The sequence below is a fragment of the Halichoerus grypus genome, chromosome 1, assembly GCF_964656455.1.
Source record: "Halichoerus grypus chromosome 1, mHalGry1.hap1.1, whole genome shotgun sequence".
NCBI lineage: Eukaryota > Metazoa > Chordata > Mammalia > Carnivora > Phocidae > Halichoerus > Halichoerus grypus.
The window spans coordinates 57,206,509-57,228,652 of record NC_135712.1 but is presented as its reverse complement, the minus strand read 5'-3'; positions in this window follow the sequence as shown (position 1 = coordinate 57,228,652).

Below are 22,144 nucleotides of genomic sequence, written 5' to 3'. Positions count from 1 at the left end.
GGTTATGAGTGAGAAGAAAAGAACAGAAGCTAACCTCAACTCTTACACAGAGAAACAATGCTCTACCTACTTGCCTCTCAAGATGCTTCTCTCAGGTTTTGAGATCTCGATGCTACCTTTCAGCTTTCCTCACCGATTTAACTGAAGATATATTTAAAGTAGTCCTTGGCATGGGGTAAGGGCTCAAGAAATTCTATCTTCTTTTTCCATTCCTTTCACTGTCCTCTCTCTTGTCCCCACTTGGAACTCATCAAGCGCTAACTATTCACATACAGACCTCTGGTATAGAACGGGGTAACTGTAAAAGCAGACAAAACATACTCACCTAGCTCAATCTCCTCCGTGCTCGGCAATCATAGCAAAATGCTGGGGACCATTGAAACCAAGACCCTGAGTGCCTCCTGAGGAAACTATGGTATCTCTTCACATATATCCCAGCACCGCTTTCTTTATAATGTGAGAAGCAGCAGAAGAAAAATACGTCCTTATAATAAAATATCCCAACGCTTATGTGGGCTGCCATTGTGCCAGACATCTTGCTGAAGTTTTTACAGACATCATTTAGTCCTCACCTAATTTACTGCGGTGGGTTTGCCTATCTGACAGATGAGAGAATAGAAGGTAGAAGAGAAGGAAGAACTTTTCCAAGGTCACAAAGTCAGTCAGTGGAGAGAGCCAGCAACCTTCAAAAGCTCTGTGGGACTCTGAGGTCAGGTCTCTCCATCTCTCCATTGTCCCCACCTCCCACAACCTTTCTGTTGTCACCAAGCTCCCTCTCATGGAGATTGCTCTGCTAAGAGCAGTGGAGGAACAATGATTCTAACATGTAAATACTTTTGCAATCATCCAATGTCGATGCAAAAATACGGATTAAATATTCGAAAACAATATCTAATACCACATTACGAAAGTATACCATGACCAAGTGAGATTTATTTCGTGAATGCAAGGATGATTCGGTATTAGGAAATCTAGTAATATAAACACCAAATCAGTAGATGTAAGAGGAATAATTATGTGATTTTCTCCTATAAGAAAAGAAACAAAAACAAAACCAAAACAAAGCTTTTGACAAAAACTTCCTGATAAAAACACTCAAGAAAATAATTGAAGCATATTTCCTAAACAGAACTCCTTGGTCCTAAAACCAGCATTGTACGTAATGAGGAAATACTAGAGACATTTCCCGACTAAGATTAGGAAAGAGTCAAGAATCCTGACTATGTCTACTAATCTTACTATCTCTACTACTACTATTGAACATTGTCCTAGGGGAATTAGCCAATACAATTTAAAAGGGCAGGACAATAGGAGGCACAGGAATTGGAAAAGAAGTAAAACTATTTTCAGATGATATGATGGTGTACTCTGAATACCTGAGAAAATCAACAATAAACTAACACAAACAATAAAATAAATGTTAATTTATTAGTACCAATTTTAGTTTTGCTAGTTTTAGAATAACTTCAAGCTTCAGAAGAGCTGCAAGAATACAAAGAGTATTTTCCCTGGAACCATTTGGAAATAAGTTTTGAACATGGTGCCCATCATTACTGAATGGTTTGGTGATGTAACCCATCAAACAAGGACATTCTCCAGAAACTCATGATATCAGGATCAAAATCAAGAAATTATCATTGACTCTGGCATTGAATTCACAAACTCCTTTCAAGTTTAGTCAATTGTCTCAACAGTATTCTTTATCGGAGCTAATCTAGGATCATGTGTTGCATTTAGTGGTTTTATCTCTTTAGTTTTTTTTTTTCAGTCTGGGAAAGTGTAGCACAGGTGGCCTTTCATAGACTAATTTACCCTCACTCCCATCACCTCTGTGCCAGGGGTGTTGGAAAAGGCCAGGACTGACCACAACCAAAACCCATCCCGCGGGACATATAAAATGAACAGTTGTTTGAGTGTGTAGAGAAGTGTGGAAGTGATGCCATACTTTTATCTTCTTTTATTTTTCCCATAAAAGTTTTAAAGCCAACTGTAAAAGTAGAAATAGGGTAAACCATTCACTCTTTGCTGAATTCTTCCTTGATAGAATGTTCACAGGAAAAAAACCATCTCCTTTCCAAAATGGTTCTAGGACAAGCTCTCTTAGGTTAGATTTAACAATACATCTCTTAGGTTGTGTATTCTCAGGTCTGATTGGTCTCCAAGTAAATCTCAGGTAAGGAGACTGTTCTTAGATTAAATTTGAAAATTTGAAACATACAATTGCCCCCACAGTGTTAGACAGGAGTTCTAGGCAAGTTAAAAAAACAGAACAAAACAAAACCATTTGAATCTGACTTTGCTTCAAAGTTCTGTTGGGAATTCTTGGAAATCTGTTAAATTACCCCCAATCCCATGGAATGATAATTCAAATTTCTTTACAGGTAGAGTCTACAACTACTTTTCCATATTATATTTTTTTAATATCAAATCATTAGCTTTCATTGATTATGTGAAGGCTTTTGAAAGCATAACAAATACATAGGTAGCCATCATGCTGTGTTTGAAGAATCTTGGTCCTCATTAACTTACCCAGATACATTATTGGATATTCCTTATTTTTGGGGTCTACACAGTTGCTTAAGCCAGTGTAAATGATGATGGGGAGAGCTCCCAGGTTTTTACAGCAAATTCTAGATTTCCTTGAGTGCCTGGGATCCATGCTTTTCAAAGCCACCTCAGTGGAAGTACTTTTGAATGTTGATGTTCTATTATCTCATCTCCTTAGTGGCAGAATAACATCCCTCAACACCCACTTTTTTTTGCTACCTTTCTTCGTGGGAGCCATTTTTTCTCAGAACAGGTTGGAAAGAAAGGGAGGGATTATGGGTTATGGGAAGAGCGAAATTCCTCTTCCCAGTTGCCTGTAGACAAAGCCATACCAGGGAACTTTAAAAAATACAGATTCCTTAATACCAGCCCAGACTTTCTAATCAGAATCTGTGGAAGAGGATCCAGGAAAATGTATTTTTAAAAATTTTTTTTAAAGATTTATTTATTTATTTGAGAGAGAGAGTGTGTGTGTGCATGGGTGGGAGGGGGAGAGGGAGAGGGAGAGAGAGTCTTAAGCAGACTCCACGCTGAATCTTAATCTCGCCACCCTGAGATACCGACCTGAGCCAAAACTAAGAGCTGGACATTCAACTGACTGTGTCACCCAGGTGCCTTGATAATATGTATTTTTTTTTTAGGAAATTTCTCAAGAGATTCTTCCTTGACTAGCACTGAGAAGTTTTGTTCTACACATAGCATTAGCAGAATGATCCCTAAAAAAACTTACACGAGTCTGGAAAAGGATGCTCTCTATAGCCCCTTCTTAGCAAGCCGTGGCTCATGTTAGCAGCTGTATTTAAGGAAACATCTACTTAATTTTGTTTAATCCAGAATTTCTCAAATTTATTTGAGTATAGGACATATATATATTTTTTGATACAATGCATCACTCTACCACCCCCAAAAAGCACAAAATTTGTGAAATGTTGTTACCGAAAATACAACTCACCATGTCACCCCCTTTTTATTAACAAAATCAGCAACTCTGATGTTTGGCAGCTCGGTAATGCATATAACCGTAACTGCATCTAACCTAAGAGATTGTCCTAGAACCATTTTGGAAAGGAGACAGTTTTTTCCTGTGAACATTTATCAGGACTGTTATATAAGCTTTCCTTAGGCCTTCATGCTCAGTATTATTCTCTGGCTCTTCCTCTGCTCATTCCTAAACCTCAGATGTTAAAAAATAATAATAGTTATAAAAATTAGTATGCATTGATGGGCACCTGGGTGGCTCAGTCGGTTAAGCGTCTGCCTTCGGCTCGGGTCATGATCTCAGGGTCCTGGGATCAATCCCCGCATTGGGCTCCCTGCTCAGCCGGGAGTCTGTTTCTCTCTCTCTCTCCCTCTGCCCTTTCCCACCACTCATTCTCTCTCTCTCTCTCTCTCAAATAAATAAGTAAAATCTTAAAAAAAATTAGTATGCACTGATTGTTTCATAGGTGCTAGGCTCTGTTCCAAGTACTTTGCCGGCGTTATATCATTTAATCCATAGCCCTGTGGAGTAGATTTTATTATTATAACAATGTTATAACAGGATACCAAGGTACAGAGCGATTAAGTAGCTAAACCTAAGAAAACACACTATTGGTAAGTAGCGAAGCAAGTATTGCAGAGGTTAAATCCAGGTGTTCAGACTCTGAGCCTATAGTATTAAGCACACATTATTTTGCTTGAGCATTAGTCATTGGTCTTCCGCTACCTACTCCTTCTTGGCAGCCTCATCCAGTCAAAGCTTCACCTTGTCCATGGCTTCCTAAGCCCTTCCCCCAACTCTTGTTCTCTCCTCTGGGCCACAGACCCACTTCACCAACTGCTTGCTAGACATCTCAGTGGGGAGCTATCCCTGGAACTTCAAACTCAATATATTTCTAGTACAATCTCATCTTTCCCCCTCCAAACTTGCCCCTCCTTTTGTGTTCCCTCTTTCTAGTCTTTCATGTATTTCTTCCTATGACGTATCTGAGCATCTATTACGTGTTTGGTACTCTGCCCTGCTGGGGTTATGTATAAAAGTGAACAGAACTTGGGTTCCTACTCCTGGTTTCTATGGCTCCATAACTTCAGTGAACACATGCTTCCTCATGCCCCTCTTCCTCTTACTTTGTTATGTTTTTCCAGATTAATCTCCAGCAGCTATTTTACTCTCTAAATTGTTCTCAAGCTATATTTGCTTGAAAGGGAATTCGATTGTCCTGAATTATTTTCCTATGACAGGTCATGGGCACAACCATAGGTGGTGTGGCACATTGTATTGTACAGATGGTCACATAACCACACACGCAATGGGACACGTTCTTGCAGCGTGGCACTGACAGTCCTTCATCATGAGATGAGGGGTCTACACCTCCTCCCCTTGGATCTGGGTGGGCTCATATCCACAGTGGAAGTGATATTACATGCTTTCAGAGGCTAAGTCCTAACAGGCAAAGCAACTCCTGCCTGGTCCTTTGGAGGTGCTTGAGTGTGGAACCAAAAGAAGGGGTAAGACTACATAGAGCTGAGCTGTGAAGGAGTTCCAGGCTGTGGTCCCCCCCTGAGGACCCTGCTGACAGCCTGCACCGACCTTCAGACTGGGGAGTAGACAAGATTTCATATGATTCCCCGTCCTGGCCTTCAAGCCACCATAGCCGATGTTCAGCGGGGCAGAAACAAGGTATCTCCTCTGAGCTGTACCTAAATTGCAGATGTGTGAGCCACATATATGTTGTCATTGTTTTAAGTCATTGAGTTTGGGTGTGGCTTATTAGGTAGCAGCTGACAGCTGAAATAGGTGCCCATGCTTTTTTTAACCTGCTATCGTCAGAAGCAAGGTCACTTAGCACAAAGTACAGTTGGTGCCAAGCAGGCAGGCACCATGATTAAATGTCAACCGTGTGCCATTTATTTTTTACATTTCGATCCTCTCTAGCACTTAATAGAGGGTTTTACATGGAGTATATGTCAAATAAATATTTATTGATTTGAAATGAAGTACGTTGTGATAGTGAGAACATACATTTTGCTGTCAGATACACTAAATTTCAAACCACAATTCTAGATGCTACAGTTTTAATTTTTAAAATAGGAGAAATCAGGGTAAAATGAGAAAGATTGAAGCTTGATTGTGAAGGGTCTTGAATGCATGGTTAAGATTCATTTTTTTAGGTAATGGGGACTTGTGGAAGGTTATAGAGATGTGATGTGCATAAGGCAATTTTTGAGAAGATTAATATGACTGTCGTGTGTGGAATGAGAGGTCAGGTAAACAAAAACCAAAGAAACTAAAGTCAATGTCCAAGCATGTTAGGATCTAAACAGTACCTAAAAATGTAGCCAGGAGATTGTCAGGTCAGGATTAAATGGCAGGATGATATTACAAAGGATGTTTCTATAGATTTTGAGTTGGAGCCTATAAAGAAGAAGAGTGGTATAAGAGAGAAGTCCAAAATTGATTCCAATAACTTGGCAGAATTTATTAAAAGTTGTTCACACAGGATACCCTATGTACGCTACAGCCATCTCACTTCTGAAAATCTGTCTTATAAGGACAGGTTAGCAGAAGTACTTACAGCTATATGTCCAAAGATATTTACTGCAGCCTTGTTTGTGACAGCATAATGGTAAAAAACCAAAATAATCATCGGTAAGGTAATGGTTAAGTGTGGTATGTCTATACAACGGAATAATATGAGAATGAAGTAACTCTAAATAAACTGACCTCAATAAGTTTTAAGTGAAAACAGCATGTTATAAACATATGTGTGTGTGTGTGTGTGTGTGTGTGTATAATGTCATCTGATTTTTGTTAAAAGCAGAAGAAAAACCCAAGTGTCAGAAAGGAAAAACACTAAAATTAATACTGTAATGCTGTTTTCCTCTGGAAACTGGGAATTTTGGAAGGGTGTGGGGGCAAAGTGGTCTTAAAATAAATACTCTGAAAAATTTGTATAATTTTACCTTTTGGTGTTCTTTGCTTTTTTTCTTTAATAAAAACAAAACAAGCCCTTTTAAGTTCACAAATTTAATACTATTACAAGCAAACAGCACCCTTGACAGAAACAGTAAAGTCTGAAAAGTTGATTAGATTCAGGGCACAGATGATGACTCAGTGTGGATTAACGTGTATCGGGTATAAAGGGCTAAATCGTGCTTGGGGTGGTGACTGTTGATAGCATGGAGGTGTGTCTGGGCAGGCCTCTAGATTCTGGGTCTGGTAGGGCCAGTCAGGAGATGTGGTCCATCTCGGTAGAGCTTGCAGCTAAGATGGCAGGGTCAGAGGAGAGCACCACAGATCTTTTCTACTTCTGTCTGTCCCAAGGGTTGGAGGGAATAACTCTTGCTGACCCAGCCTGTTTACCCTAAAGAAAAACTCATGCCATCTATGTGATTCTGTAATAATTAACTCCGGGCCTTTCAACCTTTACTATGAAAGTTGGGCAACACCCTACTGGTGAAACTAGTCTTCATGAATGTATCTATCTCCATCTTGAACTTATTTACATTTATAACCTGGGGTGCACCTAGAGCTACATCTGTGTCTATATCTATATTCAGAGCATCTATGTCATCTATAGATCTGTCTAGAAACATGGATAAATAGAGATGTCCTGCCTGCATATTCTCATATGAAATAATCGGCATTTATTCGGATTTAGCCTTGAACAATATGGGGTATTGGGACATATTAAATATAGGGTAAACATACTATAAAAATGGATTCCACACAGGGTATTATAGTGGTATATTATAGAGCCAGGGTTCTATTACAGGATTACTGATTGCTTCTCCAGACAGATTTAAATTGATGACTCTAAGAAAATTTTTGCAAACGGGTCCCTTCTATCTTATTGACCCTAGAAATGCACTTATCACAGCTTCTGGGAAGATCTTATTTCCCTGCACAGCTTCAGAATGCTTTGGGCAAAAGAGATACTGTGTATTTTTATTAAGTGAATATTATCCCCAAAGCCCACTAATGATTTTTTTTTTTAATACAGGGAAAGCCTCTTTTAAAATCTGTTCAATATTTAATACACATTGCCTTGGATAAGTAGTAAGTAATACATTTGAAATTTTAAAAATGCATATGCAAAGTTATCTACAGAAGTCCCCACAATATTTGTAATTCTACTGTTGTCAGTTTCCTTTTATGTATCCTGTCCCCGGTAGATTCTGAACAGACACAGGGATAACAAAAACCGTGTCATGATGCCTTCCTTTTCTTTTCCTTTTTTCTTTACAAAGCAAGAAGAAAGTCATGCGAGTATGTTAATTGCCTAAGATCTCACAGCCCTTCATGCTGACAATGATATTCTTAGACCCTGAGATGTGTTGACTCTGTTTGCTATTTTCTTTATTCATGATATTTAGAAACAAGCAATTTATACATACCCAAGAAGTGTGTGTATGTATATATAACATATACATATATTTTAAATCACTGTTATGAATTTATATGCTATCTCATAAGTTAATAGAAAAAAATACAGCATTTCAAGTAAAGACTTCAAATTGCTTTAACTTTGTCAGTTTCTTTCTTTCCCAAACGGAAATGCCAGGCTTGGTTTCCCTACTTGTCCTCAGGCAGTATATGCTGCCAAGCTATTCCAGAGTGAAAATCATGACTTCCTGCTCCTGCTATTGATCTAGTAGATGCACAGGAATGAGAGGAAGAAGAGAAGCTGCTTTTCGGAAACCAGGACCAGTGCTGAGGATGTGGAGGCTTTATGTGCCTCCACATTCTAGTAGCTTTCTGTGCATCATTTAGCATCTTCGGGGGAACAAAATTACAAATTTCTCCATGATCGCTTGGCTCCATAATGGTTTTTAAAAGCTGAGGTTGGGAAGAGCCCCTGAACCTGAATCTGTTAGGAATTGGAATCATACCTAATCCCTATTTCTTTTGACTCGTTCAGTCAGTTTGGTGATGAGAGGATGTAAGACAAAATGAGATAAAAATGACACAACACAGAATTGTGAGTTTAAGATCTAGTGAAATATTGTGAGTAGCCTTTGAGGATCCAGTTAAAGAAAAAACAAATAGAATTCTTAGAAAGGTGAGATGTCAAGAATTTTTTTGACTTCAAACAAGAGAATAATGGAAGGTGCTGGAATCCAGGATAGGACAGGAGTAAGTGCGATGCCTTCCTTCAGGGAGGTGGAACCGTCCATCCACTAATCTGGGTTGTTTTTCAGCTGTGGCGCTGGATGTGAACAACCTATGTGCACACTTTCACACTGTCCCTCTCTTTGCCAATGGCAGGCCTTTGCAAGATGGCGCAACGTGGACAGTAGGAGAGAGGATAAATGACTCTCCAGTGGTTTCCATGACCTTTATCATTAGTATCTTGGCTTTAATTAATGCTGGTGTTAGAAGAGAAATGTCTTAAATTCTGGATGAACAGTCATTTAACTACTCAAAACCATTTAAAAACTAGAAAAAAGATTGTAAATATTTGTCTGTTTATTTTGCTCTCATAACTGAGTTCCCTTTTCTCTACCTAAAAGAAATGACCCACCAGATGCTGACAGGATCATAATCTCCATAGGATCACTGCGGTGTGTTCATCTTTATATTTTACTGTGCTTGGCACTTGGTGGGGTGTCAGCAAATATTTGCTAGGTTTCATTGAATCCATTGAGTAAAAGAGGAGGTATACTCTTTTAGAAGCCAAAACAATTTTCCAATCTTGATAAGAAGTTTATCAACATACGTCATTCCATCTGTGTTCATAGATCAACTGAAAAGGAGGAATTAGAGCAGGAAGTCAAAAGATAATCCACTTACCGATATGTAATTTGGAGGTATCTTTGTAATCCACTCTTCCTGTCACTTGCGGGAAATAGCGCCAGCATATAAATCAATCGGTGCCCATGAGGCTGTCCGGGAAGGGAGCAGAGAGCAACATCCCGTGGCCCCATGTTTACCAGTCCAAGTGACATCAGCTGCTGTCACCCTCTGGGCCTCCCTCTCCCACTTGACTCACTGACCCAGAGAGGGGGTAACTCTCCCGCTGGTGCGTTTGGGAAATAAACTGGCTCTGCATAGTGGTTTGGAAGCCAGCTGACCTTAAGAATTACACATGCCTGCTCTGCCTCTCCACACTCTCCATTGGGGAGAGGCAACTCCTCTAGCAGGGAGCTGTGTGGCCACTGTGGGTAAGTCTATCCAACTATGGAGTACAGTTTTGAAGTCTGCTGTTGTCATGTCCCTGAGCCACACCCTCCCTTAACAGCTTTATCAGTTATGAAGATGACATTTTATCTCCTGCTAGACTTCCATGTCTACCTTTCCATTGTTTTCAAACATGACTCAGAAGAGAATGTTATATTCAGGTCCCCTTCCAGCCCTATGAGGGTACTCGGCTCCAGCAAGTCTACAGATCTGTATATTTTGCATCTGGTTATCAGATGCATATTCATGCATGCATTCATTCAGCCGTTCCTTTGCAAAGAGTTATTGAGCCCCTAAAATATGCCAAACATTATGTATGGTAAGCCCTGGCACCCTACCCAGAAGGAGCTCACAGTGCAGTGTTCTTATAAAGCAATTTGACATGTGGGTGAGCACAGAGCTTCCCAAGAGGTAACAGAGTCTCAGCTGAGTTGCTCATGTTTTGTATTTTCTTAACTGAGTCGTAATGAAGTAGGATTTGGCTAGGAGGTAGCCAGGTCTGGTCTACCTGACCACAACTGGAGTTGAAGGGGCAAGCAGGGGCTCAGTTCTGAGACACCCTTCTCAGCCACTATAGTAGAGGCCCTGGACTTTGCCTAGTAGCTACCAAACCACTGTGTTAGAGATTAGAGGGGTGATATGGTCAGGTTTCTGTTCTGAACAAGTCACTTTGATAGCGTGGCGGATCGACCTGAGGAAGACAAGCTTGAGGAGACCAGTTTGCAGATTGTTGTTGGTGAGAAATTATAGAATGTGATTTAGTAACACCTCTGTTTAATTTTGTTTTTTTCTTTTCTTTTCTTTTTTTTTCTCGGCAATCTTGACATTTTGTAGGATAAGCAGTAAGGAAAAAATTCCCAACTCTGGTGATGATGATGATGATGACAAAGAAAAAGCAGATACTGAGTTCTTGCTATAAAGAGCCACGAAGCTAAAATGCTTTTGTGCATTAGCTCACTTCATAGTCCTTAAAAATGTATGATATAGATAGTATTATTCTTTTCCATTTTATCTATGAAAAAACTAAAGTTTACAAGGTTAAAATAACTTTCCCAAGGGTACACAGCCAGTAAGCAGCCAACCTGGGACCTAAACTCCAGCCTGAGTTCAGCTTTCATTCTGGTAACTCGGTGCTTTACAAAAAGCTTCACAGCACTTTACCAAGCGCTTTACCCAGATCCTCGGGTCAGCTCAACTTTAAATTCACTCTAAAGAGATTGGTTTATTTTCATTTAATAGAATCATATACTCATGAAAAACTGTTTGTGATATATTTTGAAATCACAAAATATGTTGCTCATTATTTGTACATAAATAATCAATTCAATGCCTTCTTGGCCAAATTTTAATAGTCAAATGTCTTCATCTTACCATCAAACAGATACATACTGAATGGATTTTAATGTCGACTTTAAATAAATATTCTATAAAATATAATTAAAAATATAACAGGAGAAGTGATTTCTGGTTTGTTATTCTGTTTTTGTTTTTTTTGCCATAGATTATTCATTCAGCATTCAGCAACTACTAACTAAGCACCTGGTGTGTGTTATGCACTATTTCTTTCAAGCATATGGAAGATAATAGCCAGTAACTTCATTAGGTTTGTTATAGCATGGAGAGCCTAACTTAGCATCATTATATAGAGGTCCTCGGTATCTGCTTTCAGAACAAAGAAAGCAAAGGAGTGCACTGCACAGGTCAAACCATCCAATAAATTAAATTAATTTAATTAAATCATCATACTACCTTAAACTTACTAGTTTTATTCCTTCGAAATCTTTAGATTAGATTTTTATTCCCAACCATATTAATAAGGTAGAGATGATTGAGTTGCTTTATACTCATTTAGCATTAGCTTACATAAATAAGATATTTATTTATTTATCCAGGGTTGTGAGTGCTTCACCATTTGTGTTAACGTTACTTATTCCAAACATTCTAGGTTTAAATAGAAACTCCAAAGTGCCCTAATGAACAACTTGTCATTCTCGGTGAATGGACTTGTGCAGGAAGTGAACAAGTGAAGGAACTACTGATGAAGAGTGATTCCAAACCACCCAGCAAGTCCTGACTGGAATCAGTCCTACACTGAGAAATTATAGATATATAGCCCTGGTTTGCTCCCAGAGATAGGCTGTCTCTCCCAGAGGGTTCTGGTTCATCAAGCTTCACTCCCTGCCCCCTCCCTCACCCCCTCACCACATGACCACACCTCCCTGGGCAGAATTGCCAAAGGAATGTGGGATGGCAGAGTTCCTTCCTTGACTAAAGGGCCCAAATTATGGCATCACTGTTAGGCTTTAAGGATTTCCCCCTTGTTCTAATGTTATCATGTTTTCTTGTGTCCTGACTCTACCTATTTGAGAGAAAACGTAGGGTCCAATTCTTGTTTAAGCTGCCAAGATTTCCCCGCGCTTAGGGAAAGAAAGGAAAAATGGCGTAAGTGCTTAAGATGACCCATAGACTTCAGAAAACTACACTTTCTAGACATGAGTAAGGAGCATGTGGGTAAATTTATCCCCAATGTGCCAGGTTTATCCCTTTGAATAACTGGATAATTCCAGCTAATACCATATTGAAACAGCTTTACCTGCCTGGTATATTTTTAAGGTTTTATTTAAAAGACTATCCAAAGGGTGCCTGGGTAGCTCAATCCGTTAAGCGGCCGACTCTTGATTTCAGCTCAGGTCATGATCTCAGGGTCCTGGGATCTAGCCCCAAGTCGCGCTCTTCGTTCACTGGGGAGATGGCTTCAGGATTCTCTCTTTCCCTCTGCCCCTAACCCCACTCTCTCACTCTCTCTCTCACTCTAAAATAAATAAATCTTAAAAAAATAAAAGACTATTTGACAAGACAATCCAATATTTAGTTTTATATTATATTAATATTAATTATAATAAACACACTAAAAAGGGATGACAAAAATTTAAAGATAATCCAGATTTTATTCCGGAGAATTCTTTCCTAAATTAAGCTTCTTAAAACAACCAAAGGGAAGCTAATTAGTTGTATTCCAATCTCCCTTGCCTTTTTTCAGCTCCCTTATAGTCTAATGATTTAAGTGAGCCAAAAATTGAGAACATTCAAGTGAAAAACCGTTATAATAATGTAGTGCTTAAGGGTTTATTTAAAAGGAAGTGTGGTTTTAGTGTGTCCTTCCAATGGAAGATGTCTATTTATCTTACTCTACTCCAAGCATTTCCCAGTCCACTTGGCTTTATTAGGAGTTCAAAAACATGAGAATCTTTTGAAACTAGTAACTTAATGTCTCCCTACAGATTTTCTCCTTTTGGTGGTATAAGGATCTTCATAGATCCCCAAAGCAGAAGTATACTGACACAAAGTTAGGAAGCTGGATCCAGCTCTTTAGAGAAAATCTCAACCTTTTGTGTTTGTTGAATTGTTCTACACTGATTTATTTGTATTTGTGACAATTATCTAGATCATGGAAATTTGTGGGCTTAAGCAAGTCTTTTCCTTTTTAGTATTTTTGTTTTCTCACCTATGTATTAATGATACTGTTAAAGCTATAAAAAAAAAAAACCAAACTTCTTCTCAGGAGTACACCATGGACCAGACTTTCTTTGAATTTATAATTAAATGTTAAGTAAGATGAGGCTATCAAGAAATGGTATAGAAAGGTAAAGTGCTTATAAGTAGAAATATAAGGAACAAATCTTCCATGGTTTCAAGAACACCCAGGCAGAATTATTCGTGTATCTATGACTGAAAAAGCTAAATGGATCTGTGGCCTTTTCCCCACATGGTAACTATTCTAAAATGTCCAGTATAGTTTGTATGTATTAGGATACTGTCAATCACATGCCCATCAAATTGATTTAAACAGCATGGAAAGTCACTGACTCATGTAACTGTACGTCAAGGACTCACTGGCCTTCAGTTGGAAGAGCCGGTGGTGCCTCATTGCTGGGCTCTGCCGAACACAGGTTTCATCCTGAAGACAGTTTTCCTAATAATTGCAAGCCAGCTGCTAGCAGCAATCAGGGTCACATGCTCTTCCCTCCACTTCCGGTGTAAAGGAGCCTGGCGTTGTGAAGGGCCCCTGAGGACAAGGAAGCTTTTTTCCCGGAAGTCTCTAGCAGAAGCTCTTTGAGCCCCATCAGTCGGATTTGGGTCCCATGCCCACTCCAGAACCAATCACAGGAGGAAGTTATGGGATAAACTTTTGACCTCTCAGGCCACTGAGGGACATGGGCTGTGTCAGAAAGGGATGGACACCTAAACCACATCACAGTTCTACTGGAAAGGAAGAAAGGACTGCGAATGCTGAAGGCCACCTGTAATGTCCACTCCAGAGCTCCTGAGAGGACATGGCTATACAGGAAGTAGAAAAACCGTCATGACCATTAATATACAGTAAGAAGCTACCAAATGGGTCAGATAAAAGATCTATTTATAAGAAGTTATAAATAGGGGTGGAGAGGGATGGTATGGACATGCCCCTGGTTCCCAGGGACCGTGTGGCTGACAGCATGCCTGGAAGGCTTTTTCTGGTCCAGGCGGCTGGAGAGAAATGCGCAGACCAGCAGATGAGAGCAGATGAGAGCGTATGGCTAGGATCTCTTCACTTCTCCTGGAGAGGAGAGAACATGGTTACAAGTTGTCCGCACATGGGGAAGTTAACAGAGCGATGATTCTGGGTCTGACTGGACCAGAAACAGCTCTATTTCCAGACAAGATCACAATCTGAGGTACTGGGGGTTAGACCTTCAAATATCTTTTTGGGGGACACAATTTTTAATCCTTAACAGATTGTCACATGAAAGTAAAAGTGGTACAGATTAGACAGTCCTGAAATTTAGCTTGGTTCCCACATGGCATAGACAGACTCACAAATTCCCACTCACCCCAGAAGGGGTGGTGAAAGTTCATTGAAAGTCACCAAGTGAGGGCAAAGTGTCTCTGGAGTTGGGAGTTGCACAACCAAACATCAAAGGTGGGACGCACTAGGGAAGAACAGTCTGACCTCAGGTGGGATGCATAACACCCCGAGGCAGGGCTGAGGCACCAGGAGAAATTCCTGGGTCCAGATGAGCTGAGACGACAGACCATAAATTATGAAGTACACCAGCTGTGGCTTTCAGCAGCAGATGCGAACAGAATCGTCAGTCTAGGGAACAGCTGAGATCAGCCACTCCAGAAAGGACCAGCAAAGATCCAGGCAGAACAGAATAGGTCCTAGAATCGTGTCTCCTCTCAACTACCTAGAGCTACATGTCCTCACTCAGATGCTATCTTGGAGGTTAATAGGGGGAGGAAATGGGGCTCATTTTTGTGAGTCATCCAAGCTGAAACGAAGTTACCTTAAGAGACAGATAAGACTACTGGGTTGAACTGAATGTCCATACCATCCCTCTCCACCCCTTCCTCCCATACGTGTGCGCGCACACACACACACACACATGCACGCACACACTGCTACCCAGAAGAAAGGGGGCTGGTGAGGAACATCAGGCCAGTTACAGAGAAATCAAGAAGACACATTTTCTCTATACCCCTTAATGGTAAGTGAACCCAGCGTATATTCTCCATTATGTAATGACCGGGTCATTCTAAAGATCCAAAAGATGTTAATGCATACTGATGGTGTTTTTAAATTTGTCTCCAATTTAAGTTTGCTGTGAATGCATCTCTCTCCATGCAGGTATAAATAAACAGGCCTTTGCTAGGTTTATGAAAGCCTGGTGGACTTGGGTCCGTGTGCGCCCAAGGGCTAGTGAAAGAATTTTATGCAGGTTCGGGGCGCCTGGGTGGCTCAGATGCTTAAGCGTCTGCCTTCGGCTCAGGTCATGATCCCAGGGTCCTGGGATTGAGTCCCGCATCGGGCTCCCTGCTGGGCGGGGAGCCTGCTTCTCCCTCTGCCTCTGCCTCTCTCTTTCTCTCTCTCTCTGACTCTCATGAATAAATAAATAAAACATTTAAAAAAAAAAAGAATTTTATGCAGACTCTACTCCATAGCTCTAGAAGGCAGAGCGAGTGACTACTTGACAGAGGACTCATGAGATCCGTGATTATTTGCCTTAACTTCTTATTATCCACAGACACATGATCCCACTACTCCTTCAACAAGAACCACCTTTTCTGTAACCATCGTGATATGATGAGTCTGTATTTGAAATTTCAGAGTTGAGTTGATTCAAATGACATATTATTGGGAAGTCTCTGGAAGCATAATAACAAGCATTTGCTCAGGCAGAGTAGCCCAGGGTACAAATGGGGTACACATTGCAGAACATGTATTCCATATCTCAGCTCTCATCCATGGCAACTGCTAGAATTGCAGCTCTATTTGAATCAAGAATTCTGGTCTGGGATGATCCAGATACTTTGTCTTCCTCCTGGCTCCTGAGGCCACCTGGCTGTAGGTGACTCTGGAAGTCATGCTGCTTGAGCACCCCAACATCCCGGATGATCCCATGTGCTCCTAACAATGCTGCGGCTGCTTCCTCAGCGACCTGCCCGGTCATCAGCTCTGAGGCTCCTCCGGGAAAGCAAATGCTTGGTGCCTTAGAGCCTGTTCTTTCCTCCCAGACTATCCATTACATAATCTGTTACTTTACTTAACCAGATATATTATAATTAAATGTATATTTGTTTTCCTCGAGGGCTAGAGAGTCAGTTCCTCAAGGACAGGGACTGTGCCTTTCATCTCATTTGTACTGCTATGTCTGGAATGTACTATGTGGTCAGCAAGGAAAGGAACGAATAAACAAAGGAAGAAGAGTTTTGGTGACATTCGGTACTGGTCCCTGTAATCGATTCAGGCCAAGGAGGGGAGAGAGGAATGAGAGAAGAGCTCAAATCTTCAATGTAAATCCTCAGGCTTTCTCTTCGGCAACTTGCCAGTCTTGCCTAGAGCTCACAGGAAAAGGCTCTGTGCCTTGACTTTTGGATCCTTTTCATCGAATTTTCACTGTGGTGGAATAAATTGCCCTTCTTTAAGAGGGAGTGAGAAAATTCCAGAAATTTGAGGTGGTCTGGAGACCACACAAAGGGATTTTCAGTTCTGGGAGTTGGGGCTACTTTATTTATTTATTTATATTTATTTATTTTTGGGGGGGGGCTACTTTATATGTCCACTGAAAGCTCGAGAGTTTCGTGGACACTCCTGGAGTTGAGGGGAGTCTGAGAGGTGTCTCTCCTACGTGTGCCTTTCATTTTTTCATAAATAGAACAGCTGCTTGTGTCCCAGCAGAGCAAGTTGTTTTCAGTGCACCTTAGGCAGGTTGTTCAGCTTTCTGAGTCTTATCTTACCTTTAAAGTGGGAGAAATGACACTTACTGTCTTGTATTTAGAACTAGAAATAACATATGTATGAAGTGCCTGGCAGTGTTTGGCATATATAACTGGTGTTTAATCCATACAACTATTACTATCATATTTAATATTCCTATTTGCATCCTGCAAATTTCTTATCTCTTTTCCTCTTTGGTTAGTTTATATTGAACAGATGACAGAGCCCCTGTGACTTCTAATTTGAGTCTCAATAAAGTACAGTAAATTTTATTTGGATTTTTAGAATCCTTAGTGATTTCAATTAATATTATAGATAGAAAACAAGTATCTCTTTCATTATATATATATATGTAATATATATGTATAAAGAAGTTTTATATTTAAAAACTTTACATTAAACCATTTAAACCATTTGTGTATAAAATGGGGGTGATTTCCTCCCCCACCTACCTGCCTGGACACAAAGTACAAAAGAAATAGAGAAAAATACCATGAGACACTAATACCTAACTTTACAACCTAAGATTCTGGTTTCAAAAAATGGACTGGAAAGGTAATCAGAACAGTTATAAGTAACCTGGCCTGATTTTATTTATGGGGCTTGACATAGCACTCCTATTTGCCAAACACAGGATTTCCTGACAACCGAAACTCAAACTCTTTTTATGGAATGTGATCATGCCCAGTAAAGCTGTTACCCCATGGACGTTATATGTCTTTTCAGCACTGACATTTTTTTCTGCCAGCAATCCGGGATGGAAATGAAACCTACAGTTTCTGACCATCAGACAGCCTCCTGAGCCTCGCCTAGGTTACTAATATTTTCCTACATAGAGCAGGAGATGATATGGTTAAATACAACTTTTAAAAATTGTAATAGCACTTGGCAAACAAGGTCTTATTTTTAGTATCACTACTGCCGTTGTACCTAAGAACAGATTCATGGTCATGGAGCCTATGATGGTTAATCTTGTGTCAACTTGGCTAGGCTACCACCCTTGTACTTGAGCAAAGAGACTGCTGCATTGGGTCCCATACTTTGGAGAGCCCCATTCTGGCCTTGCTCCTCTGGCCCTACTTTTCTGGATTTCTTCTTCTTCTCTCCTCTTCTTAAACACAAAGTGGGTACTCCAGATCTGGGAATCCCATGCCCAAGGTCTCTGTTTATAGCCTGTGTAGACCTGCCTCTCAAAAATACATGCTATCTAAGTCTGAGAGGTGGCCGTGGGGCAACTATTTATGGGTAATGTGGGTTGAATTTGTAGGTGTAGGCTAGTGTGAAACACAACACAGGGTTAAATGGATCTGGATTGAAAAGAGAAGGGTCTCAGACTGGGCCAGGGTTAGCTTTCCCTGCATCACTATGTTTTAGAGTGGAATTCTAAGGGAATTCTAGAATCCTAACTTTGCACCTTGTTTTCCAGGTAGTTATGAAAGTATTTTTTTTATTAAGATGGGAAGATAAAACATATTTATTTAACCATTTTTAGCTTTGTTTTTAACTTTTAAATATTTGACATGGAGTATTCATTTGTACTCTTGACCATCTATGTCAATCATTACAGTAGTGAAGGAATTTGTGACTCAAATAAGATTTCAGACTAGCTGACCACCAAGTTCCCTGCCAACTCTGATTCTACATGTAGTAGTTAGAGGCAGAAGAATGTGGTCAGACTCTCTAAAGAGCTCAAGAAAAACAAAGAGGAACAACCTCAAGCCACTAGGGCAAGGATGGTTTGACCTAAGTCCAAGTTTCCTTTGGTTGAAACTTCTATTGGACACTGCTTTTCTTCAAAACTTATGACCACTAAAGCCTGAGAGCCATTTCATACCATGCCAGATGTAGTTTGTAAATGAGGTCTGACAGCTCTCACCAACCTTGCTTGGTTTCCAGCCCAATAATTTATTTGATAAACATGGAAGTATCTTGAGATTTAAATTCACAGACCCCATGAGGTTTATCTTTGGGGTACACATATAAAAAAAAACCAGAGTGAGCCATGATATGATATAGGGAAACAACATCAGGGTTGAGAAAATAAGGGGTTTGTTTCCTGAAAGGAAGTATAGTATATCTGTAGAGAATGTACTAATTGTATTTCTAGGACACCCACTTTGGTTTTTTGGACATTCTAGGCAGCTTCTCAAAATTCCTTATTACATAAATTTTCTAGAAACAAACAAACAAACAAACAAACAAACTAGATTTTGAAATGAAGCTCTCCTGTACTCAGTGACCCAAGGTGGAAAGCAGTTTAATGGGATATCTCAGGCTATGTTGTACATTAAAGATGTAGACAGCCTCCCACATCAGGTGATTAGACATGAATGAGATTAAGTGACCTTGAATTCAGATGGGTTACCTACCCTGTTTTGTTTTTGTTTTTGTTTTTGCTCTTGTCTTTCTTTTTCCTTTTGTTTTTTTTACAGATTCTCATACAGAAAAATTTGTTAGAATTCTATATCTCTGAAGTTAAGAAGATTTATCATGTGAACTAGGATAGACATAGACATTGGGAAGAGACATTGAGAGGGAAAAGCAACAAGATCTGTGAAATAAAACTAACTTTGGAGAAAGGAAGCAGCTAGTATGGTAACCAGAATTCAAGATGTATAGGAATGATTATGGGACAGCATGTAGCAAATGCCAGAATTCCCTCAGGATTCAGCCAGTCTGGACTGGTCTCCATTGACTGTGGAGAATGATATAAGAGAGCTGCACTTTGGAGCCTCACTACTGGGTCCCCGGTAGCACTAGCAAGACTCCAGGGAGCAAGTACATTACTGCTAAGAGAGATTTGATCTTGTAAGACCCGTCTTCAACAGTGACAGTGTCTGATATTGAGAAAACATGGCAACCATGATCCAATCAGACTCAGAGAGTGGAAGCAGGACTAGTCCACTTGGGGTAAAGTCACTTCCAAGAGTTCTTGGATAATGGGGTTAAGTAGGAGACATGAGAGTAAATCTCAGTGGGAGAAACTAGACTCAGTACTACTAGCCCATGTTGCGGGGGGGAGACGGCAAATTAAGCAGCAACAACAACAACAACAACAAAAATCTATGTAATCATATTTCATGAATGTACAGGCATACGTCATTTTATTGTGCTTTGCTTTATTGTGCTTTGTAGATATTACATTTTATACAAATTGAAGGTTTGTGCCAACCCTACATCAAGCAAGTCTATTGGTGCCATTTTTCCCCACAGCATTTGCTCACTTTGTGTCTCTGTCACATTTTGGTACTTCTTACAATATTTCAGACTTTTTCATTATTACAATATTTGTTATGGTGATCTATGATCAGTGATTACAGCTCACTGATAGCTCAGTTGATGGTTCGCATTTTTTAGCAACCCGATATTTTTTAATTAAGGTTTATACATTTTTTTTTTACACATAATGCTATTGCACACTTAATAGACCACAGTGTAGTGTAAACAAAACTTTTATATGTACTGGGAAACTAAAAAAGTCATTTGACTCGCTTTGTTGCAATATTTGCTTTATTGCAGTGGTCTGGAACTGGAACAGTATCTTCACTGTACACCAGTACTTGAATTAAGTTTAGGAAGTAGATTGCATCATTTATTCAACATATAGCCTCCCAGAGGATCTCACTCTCCTGGTCTCAAAGGCCAGCCTAGCTCCATTTGCAAGATCGCTAAATTTCTCTCTGATACTTTACTGAATAAAAACACAAACACACATGCATTAATTTTTTATTTCTTTTCTAACAAGACTGGCTTCCCAAAACCCATTTCTGACTCAGCTTATATTTAACAGAAACCACAACATTTTACCAAAGGCTTTCATGCAAGAGATCAATCTTGGACATAACTCTAGTTTAAAAATGAGAAAAGCATTACTGATAAAAATAAGATGCCATAGTGCATCAGAGAAGAAATAAAGGCTTAATGGTCTACAGAATTTAGTTTGTCATGTACTTATTAACTTAAATAATCTATCACCAGCCTATCTTCTCCCCTCAAGAGACACACTACTAGTAAAGTGTACAAAATTCACTACCCTTTCTACTCATTCTGAATCCATTCTTACAACTCAAGTCAGCTAAGCACTGTTATTATTAGTGTGTCTAGAAATCTGAAAAGCCAAGGTCCCCAGCGATATTCTGAGCTTATTTATATATGTTGGGCTACCTCCACCTGGGGTAACCATGGTCCTAAATATAATTGGCTATGAGATAAAAGCTTGGAAAGGTATAATGTAAATGCCAGAAAATCTGGGAAAAGAATTGTGGTCAAGAGACCCAAATTGCTCTTTAGCCTAATTTGAAGAGTAAATAATTAAAAGGTGGGAATTGTAAATGGTGTAAATGTGGCTTCCTCAAAAAGTGACTTTTCTAATGATTACTCCTGTGACTAAAAACTGAGGAAGAGCAGAAGCGATGCCAATTTTAAATAACAATAGAATAATAAGCCTGTATTCAGAACTTTCTATGTGTTGGGCATTGTGCTTAATTTATAAATATATCTATGCTTAAATATAAAAACGTGTCTATGCATATATGTACTTATATTACATAGAGGTGGTTCATACTGGTAGTCCCCGTATAAGTGGTAAAACCAGCACATGCCCTCAACCAGTAAACAACTGTTGGGCTTTGCCATTTTGCATATGGTCCCAGGAAGTAAAGGTGGACTTGGTCTCCCACACCCCCGCCCCTTATACCTATAAGATATGTGGTCTATCTTATATTGTGTGTAAGAAATGTTAAATGAATTGCTCCTCTTTTGCATGAAATGACATAATTGTATAATACTTAATGTCGTGGCTTCCAATATGAAAATCTGTTTTCTAATCTTATTCTAAGGACCACTCTCACCTGCTTAAAGTTCTTTTCCAAAACTTTTAGTCATTCATTTGCGCTCTTCATGATTTTTGCCGTACTATATATTAACAGGACCATTATATTTTTCCTTGAATCAACTCACTGTTTATTATTTAAATTCACAAAAGCAAATTTTATATCACTACTATAAAATAAATGGAAGGAAGCCATAAAAAGAAATACACAGAAAATTCTACGACCTACTCCATTCTAGTTAAATATTGCTTCTTAAGAAAGCTGTGGTGTGAAACCTACTCTCTCTTTATTAAAAAAGGCAGCTTGGGAAGTATCAGTGAGGCGGGGGAAGGCACAGCGCCCCTGAGA